At 40.5% G+C, this 10603-nt stretch overlaps 1 long non-coding RNA gene across 1 annotated transcript; it reads right to left on the reverse strand.

The window, feature by feature from the left end:
- Positions 1 to 5145: 5145 nt before the first annotated feature.
- On the reverse strand, positions 5146 to 8483 carry LOC130362658 (uncharacterized). Its single transcript, XR_008891510.1, has 4 exons — positions 8426 to 8483; positions 7335 to 7452; positions 6700 to 6821; positions 5146 to 5627 (listed from the first exon to the last, which is right to left on the reverse strand). It is a non-coding gene; the product is annotated as an uncharacterized LOC130362658 (long non-coding RNA).
- Between the last annotated feature and the right edge of the window lie 2120 nt (positions 8484 to 10603).

Consider the following 10603-nt stretch of genomic DNA (forward strand, 5'->3'; position numbering starts at 1 on the left):
CTGTTTCTCTTATTAGGAGTCCAGCTGGTGATCCTGTTATTAAGTAACACCGCCCACTGGACTCCTGAGAAAAGAACAGGGAATTAATCAATAAGTTACACATTATACTGAATCTAAATTTTACTGAACTTATGATTTATAACTCAAAGGGGTATTCCGTCTTTAGACATTTTATCCCCCGCAATCTCCCTGCAGCACACTCCAGGTTTGGAAACCAGAAGTTTTCGGGACTGGAGATGTGACGTAACACCACACCCCCCTCGTGATCTCACGTCATGCCCCCTCCCATAGACATGAATGGAGGGGGCGTGATGTGACGTCACAAGGGGGCATGGCGTTATGTCACGTCTCCAGTTGGGGACAGGCATTGTCATTTAGTCAATACCTAAAGAAATCCAGAAGTATTTGGTAACCCTTTATTTCTCTCTATAGTATGTCCCTCCAGCCAAGTTATTTTATAGACATCCCAGGACATTAGAACCTTCTTATCTACAGGACGTAAAGTTTTTAGCCCTCCTAGTAAGTAAAGAGAGCTGTTTATTGAGCACATCTACCTCCCTCTAAATTTCCTACACAAGGACATCCTAAAGATATATCTGCAGTTTATGGAGGACATGTCAGTCACAGATTACTTGTAATTTTTAGAGGCTGCTTAAACGTTTAAAGCCATTTTGTGTAAATTTGCATGTTTTACACTCTTTTTATGAAACACCTCGCATTTTATGTTTGCCTTACAGGTACGTTAAACAAAAACATCTGGTTATACAAATAAAGAAGTATAGACATAAGCAACACCCAGTAAATCTAAACCTTACCAGACTTTATATACTTAAAGCACTGCAGTCCATCTGTTTCCTATAAATATCAGATAGAAATATCCTTACAAAGGAAAAAGAAAAACTGCTTAGCTTATCAAAACATGGCCGCTGAGTGGCTGCGAATGGAAGAAAAACGGCTGGATTCTGGGATTCAAGAACAAATTGGATATTAAACCTGAATGTTCTCCTCAGATGTGGAATTAGAAGAACAATGTCCGCCTGCCTAGATCTGCTTGCATACAGCATATTTATATCTCTATATTGATCGCATGTACAGCAATTTTCTCTTTTATGACTGGCATGACTTATAACCATTTTTTTTTATTTGTTTCATTTATGTGCACTTTTCCATATTGTTTTCTGCATGACACACCCTGTAGTGCACTAAAGAATATTCATATCAGATTCATATCATATTTATGCAGGGAAGCAGTAATGTGGTTTTCCGAAACTTTTTATTGATGGCCTATGGACACGATGGACTATCAACTCATCGTTTAGGGTCCAATACCCGGCACCCCCATCAAAGTTATGGTGCTTGTATACACAGTCAGAGCAAGAAGTAGACAGTCCATGGCAATGGCCATGCTGGATTACTTTAGCTCAGATCCCATATATGTTGTACATACAATAATGCCTGAAGTATGACTAGCAAGTATATTCTGAAACCCCCTTACTACCCCCACAACCACTGTACCAAAGATCAGCACTCTCAAAGACAAAAAGAGTTGCCACTGTGTTTGTGCTTAGACCTTGTTGTAAACATGTCTCCTGTCTGTCAAAGTTTGTGGGGCCAAGCAGCACCATGTTTCACATAGCCCTTGGGCACATAAGTCGAACGAATCAACATTTATCCTTATTCCTTGGGTCTGTATGAATGCAGTAAAACAGTTATTTATATCTTTTTCCCGTATTTTTATGAATTTTTTTTTATTTTTGCGTCGCTGCATTCCAAGCTGTGTGATGGCTTGTTTTATGTAGGATGAGCTGAAGTTTTTCTTGGGGCTATGATAATGTGTATATATACAGTACAGACCAAAAGTTTGGACACACCTTCTCATTCAAAGAGTTTTCTTTATTTTCATGACTATGAAAATTGTAGATTCACACTGAAGGCATTAAAACTATGAATCAACACATGTGGAATTATATACATAACAAAAAAGTGTGAAACAACTGAAAATATGGCATATTCTAGGTTCTTTAAAGTAGCCACCTTTTGCTTTGATTACTGCTTTGCACACTCTTGGCATTCTCTTCATGAGCTTCAAGAGGTAGTCACCTGAAATGGTCTTCCAACAGTCTTGAAGGAGTTCACAGAGATGCTTAGCACTTGTTGGCCCTTTTGCCTTCATTGGGTTCAGGTCTGGTGACTGTGGAGGCCAGGTCATCTGGCGCAGCACCCCATCACTCTCCTTCTTGGTCAAACAGCCCTTACACAGCCTGGAGGTGTGTTTGGGGTCATTGTCCTGTTGAAAAATAAATGTTGGTCCAACTAAAGATGCTGTGGTAGCCATGCTGGTTCAGTATGCCTTCAATTTAGAATAAATCCCCAACAGTGTCATCAGCAAAGCACCCCCAAACCATCACACCTCCTCCTCCATGCTTCACGGTGGGAACCAGGCATGTAGGGTCCATTCGTTCACCTTTTCTGCGTCGCACAAAGACACTGTTGTTGGAACCAAAGATCTCAAATTTGGACTCATCAGATAAAAGCACAGATTTCCACTGGTCTAATGTCCATTCCTTGTGTCCTTTAGCCCAAACAAGTCTCTTCTGCTTGTTGCCTGTCCTTAGCAGTGGTTTCCTAGCAGATATTCTACCATGAAGGCCTGATTCACACAGTCTCCTCTTAACAGTTGTTCTAGAGATGTGTCTGCTGCTAGGACTCTGTGTGGCATTGACCTGCTCTCTAATCTGAGCTGCTGTTAACCTGCGATTTCTGAGATTGCTGGTGACTCGGATGAACTTATCCTCCGCAGCAGAGGTGACTCTTGGTCTTCCTTTCCTGGGGCGGTCCGCATGTGAGCCAGTTTCTTTGTAGCTCTTGATGGTTTTTGTGACTGCACTTGGGGACACTTTCCACCTAGAATATGCCATATTTTCAGTTGTTTCACACTTTTTTTGTTATGTATATAATTCCACATGTGTTAATTCATAGTTTTGATGCCTTCAGTGTGAATCTACAATTTTCATAGTCATGAAAATAAAGAAAACTCTTTGAATGAGAAAGTGTGTCCAAACTTTTGGTCTCTACTGGACATGTTTTTTTTGGCTTTTTTTTTATCGGGGCTTATGATGTAATGTCACTAATGTTACAAAATAAAACAATCTTTATGAAAAACAAATTTGTTTTTATTTTTCTGTTTATTTTTGTTTATTAAATACTTTTAATTGTTTTTTAATCACTTTTATATAATGCTTTGTTATACTGAGTATACCAAAGCATTATTATTACCCGTCAGTATTACACAGACAGGTAATATAATGTATTACTCTATGCCTTTGTTATAGCTGGGACCCTGCTGCTCCTGTGTGGCCCGACAGCCTGCAGTGACAGATGGAGTTCCCTCCTGTCATTCCTTTTACCTGGTGCAGTCTTTATTGACCATGGCATATAAAGAATTAAACTACCGGGAAAGGACTCCTCTCCAGGGTTCGGGCTGTAGTCCACCTTACTAACTCCAATTCTGCTCAGGTAAAAGTGTTATGGCCTGTAAAGGGGTTAATGTATTATTTATTAACCTATATCAAATATAATAACCTACGGTATGTTAGCCTGCTATGTTTTGCAAAGATTATATATATTTTCAGCTACAATTCTACCATCAAGCTGTCATCCTGTATATTGCTCAGAGAACGCATGTGCAATATTACCCTACAAATCATATACTCAAATAATAAAGTCTTAATATTATAAATTGTAAGTGTAAATGTGAACAATATTTGTAACTAAAGTCACATATGCTGCAAACATTAAAGGGGGTACTCTACCCCTAGACATGTTATCCCAAGGATAGTGGATAACATGTCTGATTGCGGGGGGGGGGGGGGGGGGTGGGTTGGGGGGTCAGGCCACTGGGACCCCCAAGATCTGGCACTGCGGCGTTACGGTCATGGTAGTCTGGGGCTTTCGTGATCGTGATGTCACGCCATGCCTCCTCCATTCATATCTATGGGAGGGGGCATGATGGCTAGTACAACGCTGTCACACCTTCTCCCATAGACATGAATGGAGAGGGTGTGGGAGATGTGATCACCAGTCATTCGACACAGAGCGGTGTTCGCTCCGTACACCTGATGACTGGGGTGCTGCAGAGGAGATCATAGGAGTCCCCAGTTGCCTGACCTGCACGATCAAACATGTTATCCCCCATCCTTTGCATAGGGGATAACATGTCTAGCGGCGGAGTACCTATTTAATAATCATGTTCAGCATATCAGGCTCAATTCCATGGTAGTCTTCTTATTGTTCTAGGTCTATGCTGGCGGTGGTTTACATTGTATGAGGCACTATGTTAGGGTTCTTTCTCCAGTTATAGAAATATCTGACCAGCACCAGAATCCTAGGTCTATAAGTTGGAAAAGGACCAGCTAAAAGTAGGTAAGGGTCCTAGAAAGGACATCATCATGTACTAATCTTATATTTATAGGGACATATGCCTGGGATAACATAAATCCTATATGCAGCGTGAAACATATTCTTCACAAGTAAAGGCTCAGACATTGGATGAATGGCTCAAATAAGATGAATGAGGTGAGACCAGAACTAGCATTTAGGATGTTTTCCTCACCTCTCCCTCTCAAGCTGGCTTAGATCATTGTTACTGTAGTGTGCGTGCAGAAAAGTACAAAGATAGAACTGGAAATACCAGTTATTTCCCAATGACCTGAGCATTTAGTTTATGTAAAGCCTTGGGTTATAGTACGATTTGCACGCAAATCCTCATTGTACATGCTGCTGGTAACTATCCAGAGAGAGATGAAATGGAATTAGCCATGTTTTAGTTGTTTTGCTATTTACTGCTGAAGTAAATGTATAACTTATGTTCTCAGCATGAAAAGAGATGACACATAACGTTGGAAAAGAGCCTCTCTTATCTCTTGGAGATGGATCGTAATTCTCCAAGGTCTGTGATAACAGTGGTGACCATTAGAGGTCACTGTTTGGTCAAGTTATAAATCAAGAAAATGTCTAGATTGTCCGTCTTGGCTTCATTCATTCCCCTAGTATCAGGTTATAGTGCAAAGATTTCTCAGTAATTAGATTATAATGATTACAGTTAATTAATAGTCACAGTATTTACTCATGTAGCAACTAGCCTTTAGTTTTATTACTGAATGCATGTATAGAAGATTTTTTTTAATGATCAAATGACATACAGTACTGTGCAAAAGTTTTAGGCAGGTGTTGAAAAATAATGCTACAGAGTGAAAAGGCTTTCAAGAATAGAAATGTTAATAGTTTATCATTATTAATGAACTAAATGCAAAGTAAATGTGCAGAAGAGGAATGTAAAACAAATTAATATTGGTGCCACTACCCTTTGTCTTCAACATAGCATCAATTCTTCTAGGAACACATTTACACAGCTTTTGAAGGATTTTGGCAGGAAAGTTGTTTCAAACATCTTGACGAAATAACCAGAGATCTTTAGTGGATGAAGCCTCACTCAGCTTCTTCTGTCTCTTCATGTAATCCCACACAGACTCAATAATGTTAAGATCGAGGCTTTGTGGAGGGCAAAACATCACTTCCGGGACTCCATGTTCTTCCTTTCTGCTGAAGATAGTTCTTAAAGGGTTACTCTGGTGGAAAACAATTGGTTTAAAATCAACTGGTGCCAGAAAGTTTAACAGATTAGTAAATTACTTCTATGTAAAAATCTTGTGAAAGAAAAGATTTTTTTTTTTTTTTGCAGAGATATTCGTACAAGTATACTCACAAAAATAATGTCCAAAGAAATAAGTTTAATCAAATTACAGAAAACCTGATGTAGACATTTCTAATTTTATTAAACATGATAAAGTTACACTAATGCGCCGTCATCTGAGCCCAGTCACGTGGTCCCGCACCTGGATGGAGCCGCGCATGTGCCCACAACGTCCGCCGCCATCTTAGTGAAGTAGCAGCAATGGTGGGACCTTATAATACAACAAAACTGGGTCATGTGTATGTTGAGATTTTGTGTGATAAATAAATTTGATGTGTAATATGAGAATGATAGTGTTGGTGTAAAGAATTGTGTGTGTGTGTGTAAAGAATCAACGTGAATAAGAATGTGAATGGGAAAATTAGTTAACCTAATAGGAAAATAATACATAGAATAATCAACTGTAACATAATTCATGAAATGTAATTCATGAAAAATAAAATCCAAAAATGTGTGTACCTATGAAATGATAAAATAATTACTTAAATATGAAAATAAATTTGATATGTAAATGAATGTAAAACAAATAATATAGAAAGATATAATTCATGTTATCTAGAATATAGCTCCATCCCTATATAAATAATGCAAAGAAAAGAATCTATAATTCATAGTGTGTAGTATATATGTATAGCTCCACATACATAGTGTATGATACATTTTAAATTTATACTGCGGACATCATTTGAACAAAAATGCTCATGAAGAATACGTGTAAGTGCGTAAAAGATGGTGAAGAATGTGCATATAAAACATGTGCATGGTGACTCTATATAAAAATATATATAATGAATTATACTTATGAGTATAGGATAAAATACAAATAAGATTGGGCCAAATAAATCGTGAAAAGGAACAAAAAACAAAAAATTTCAACAAATGCAAAAAAATATATATACAAAGTACATTAATTGATAGAAATATCATGACCATATATATAACCTCACACTGAATAAAATAAAATGGATATCTTATATCGACACAGCATAAATTCCAACTGTCTTGCTGATGACGGATCCCAATCCATATCATGGGGTAGCGCAACGCTGGAAAATCATTTGGAGAAGAACTAGAATAAAGATAAATATCAACAATGTCAATACATCATATACCCCCACACAGTCAGATAAGGATAACTCCCACGACCCACACCGTTCACTCCCATCTAAAAACATTTCAAAGCTAAAAACCAATTATACCCTGAGAATGGTGGACTATTGGAAACACAAGAAACCCAAGTGCTCATTAAGGCCAAATGGAGAGATGGTTTTTAAAGTGCAGATCCACTTACATTCTATTTGTTCAAGTTTTTTCTTTACATCTCCACCTCTTATCCCCATATGGATACAATCAATTCCTCTGAATTTTAATGATTTAGCAAGGCCATTATGATGTATTCTAAAGTGTCTTGGAATTGGTTTCAATTTGCGGATCCCCTCTGTATCAGATAATTCCACTCGCATGGCCGCTCTAATGTCTCTGATGTGTTTCTGTGCTTGTATGCGTAATTCTCTAGTTGTCATGCCGACGTAAATCAATCCACATGGACAAGTTGCATAATATATAACTGAGGTCGACTTACAGTTAATATGATGAACAATGTTGTATTGTTTGGCATTGCTGGAGTCCATAAAAGTATTATTTCTAATCTTCTGTGGGCATACCGAGCACTCTCCACAGGGTACTGATCCCCATCTTCCCTGTGAGGAAATGATATATTGTTTAAGTGACACATAATGACTTCTCACCAGATATTCTCGCAAAGTTTCACTTCGTCTCACTGTGACCAATGGTCGAGGGGTGATAATCCCCTTTATATCAGGGTCCTGCGACAATAAGGGCCAATATTTCTCAAAAGTATGTATCATGTCATGCACAACATAGTCACGGGTTGTCAGCCTGTCGGTACTTTCTGATGATGCAGGGTTTGGATTCTTAAATTTTGGAACTTTTGATGCACTTATTGAAGTTCATACTTCACCACAATGTTTTCCTCTTTAAAGATAAATGTTATCAGCAAACGCAAGGAGTGGCAATGGGCACAACATGCGCCCCATCGTATGCAAATTTATTTCTTGGTAAATGAGAGCAGCAACAAGTGCTTACTTATGATGCATCTGAAAATGGTTGTCATCCCCGGGATGAAATTTATAGACGATATCTCATTCATCTGCCAAGATATGTCTTAATCACTTGTAACATTGATTCAGGATCTGAATAACAATGACCAAAACATCAGACTTACTCATACCATTAGTCAACAGGTAATTGATTTTCTTGACTTAAAGATTTTTACAGACAATAAGGGACAGGTACATACTGCCAGGGCTCAAGTCCTGCAGGAACGCATGGGAACGGAGTTCCTGCCCTTTTTTTACAGCAGGAACACTGTTTCCATTAGCTGGAGTCCTGCAGGACTAGCCCTTGAGTGAAAATCTTGGGTGAGTTCCCACACTTATTTTCCCAGGACTTGACCCCTGCATACCACCATACATCACAAAGAAACAAGTGTCAACGTATTACTTCATGCAAGGTCTTCTCACCCATCCCACACTATACGTGCAATCCCTTACGGACAATTTCTAAGGACAAGGAGAATATGTGATTCTGAACAGGAATTAGAAAATCAAGCATTTCAACTTGAGAGACGGTTCCTAAGGAGGGGCTATTCACCACGCATTGTGTCCAATGGATATTCAAGGGCTATGGCAATTAATCGCAGAGGTTATTGGAACCCAAGGAGAAAAAAACAAGAAAAGGGAGAGGTGAGAATTATCACTGGGTACCATGAAAATGAAAGAAGCTATCTGATTGGTTGCTATGGGCAACTGGTCAACTTTTACTCTACACAGGTTTTGATAAATCTTCCCCTATATCTTTTCCTCACATGGACCAAGATGGGGATCAGTACCCTGTGGAGAGTGCTCGGTATGCCCGCAGATTAGAACCAATACTTTTATGGACTCTAGCAATGCCAAACAATACAACATTGTTCATCATATTAACTGTAAGTCGACCTCAGTTATATATTATGCAATTTGTCCATGTGGATTTATTTACATCGGTATGACAACTAGAGAATTACACATACGAGCACAGAAACACATCAGAGACATTAGAGCGGCCATGCGAGTGGAATTATCTGATACAGAGGGGATCCGAAAATTTAAACCAATTCCAAGACACTTTAGAATACCGTATTTTTCGCCGTATAAGATGCACTTTTTGTGTTGGTGCGTCTTATACGGCGAATATACGCCCGAGGCTGCTGAGGGTGAGAGCGGGAAGTCAGCGGTAAGTACAGAGGCTGCGCCCGTAGCAGCCTCATGACCGCCGGTGAATTTTTACCTCACACCGGCTATGTTTATTGCCCTACGCCTGGAACATACAGTTCCGGGCGCCGGGCAGGTGAATTATTAATAACTGTATGCTAAAAACCAGGGTGCCTCCAGCTGTTGTGAAACTACAACTCCCAGCATGCCCGGACCGGCAAAGGCTGTCCGGGCATGTGGTAGTTGTAGTTTCACAACAGCTGGAGGCACCATGGTTTTTAGTATACATGGATTAGTTTTTACCTGCTCTGGCCGGCCCCCGTCTGCAGTCGCAAACAGGAGCCGGCCTGGGCAGATAATCATAGGTTTTCCTATGTCGGACATCCCTGTGTGACATAAGGATGTCCGCGGGTCACTAACCATTCCCCGGCCGATGCGCGTCCTCCTCCGGTCCTCCTGTGGTCTTCCTGCGATCCTCCGCCTCTCTATGGTTGTACGCACAGGACCTCAGTGACGTCTCGTGCGTACAACCATAGAGGCACAGGAGGACCAGAGAAAGTTGCGCGCCGGCCGGGGCCTGCTGAGTGACCGGCGGCGCATAATCTTCAGTGTTCCGGTCACCGCTCCTCCGGTCCCGGCACCTACTGCTATGGTCCATAGTCCATAGCAGTAGATTGTGACACCGGGCCAGAGGAGCGGTGACCGGAACACTGTGGGGGCAGCACACAGACATACAGCCTCCAGCCGTACACTGTACATGGCTGGAAGCTGTATGTCTGTGGGGGGGGGGGGGAGCTGCCTACCATTGTGGGGGAACTATACAGCCAACTATTGTGGGGGAACTATACTGCCAACCATTGTGGGGGGGGGGGTGCTGCCTACCATTGTGGGGGAACTATACTGCCAACTATTGTGGGGGAACTATACTGCCAACCATTGTGGGGGGGGGGGAGCTGCCTACCATTGTGGGGGAACTATACTGCCAACTATTGTGGCGGAGCTATACTGCCAACTATTGTGGGGGAACTATACTGCCAACCACTGTGGAGGGGGGGGGGGGGGTTTGCTGCCTACCATTGTGGGGGAACTATACTGCCAACTATTGTGGGGGAACTATACTGCCAACTATTTTGGGGGAACTATACTGATATAAAATATTTTACTATAGTATTTGGTTCAGAATCTTTTTTTTTCTAGATTTTCCTCCTTTAAAATTGGGTGCGTCTTATATGCCGGAGCATCTTATATGGCGAAAAATACGGTACTTCATAATGGCCTTGCTAAATCATTAAAATTCAGAGGAGTTGATCGTATCCATTTGGAGATGAGAGGTGGAGATGTAAAGAAAAAACTTGAACAAATAGAATGTAAGTGGAGACCATGTCTCCATTAGGCCTTAACGAGCACTTGGGTTTCTCGTGTTTCCTATAGTCCACCATTCTCAGGGATATACTTGGTTTTTAGCTTTGAAATGTTTTTAGGTGGGAGTGAACGGTGTGGGTTGTGTGAGTTATCCTTAATCTGACTGTGTGGGGGTATATGATGAATTGACATTGTTGATATTTATCTTTATTCTATT

This window comes from Hyla sarda, chromosome 3 (genome assembly GCF_029499605.1).
Source record: "Hyla sarda isolate aHylSar1 chromosome 3, aHylSar1.hap1, whole genome shotgun sequence".
Classification (NCBI taxonomy): domain Eukaryota; kingdom Metazoa; phylum Chordata; class Amphibia; order Anura; family Hylidae; genus Hyla; species Hyla sarda.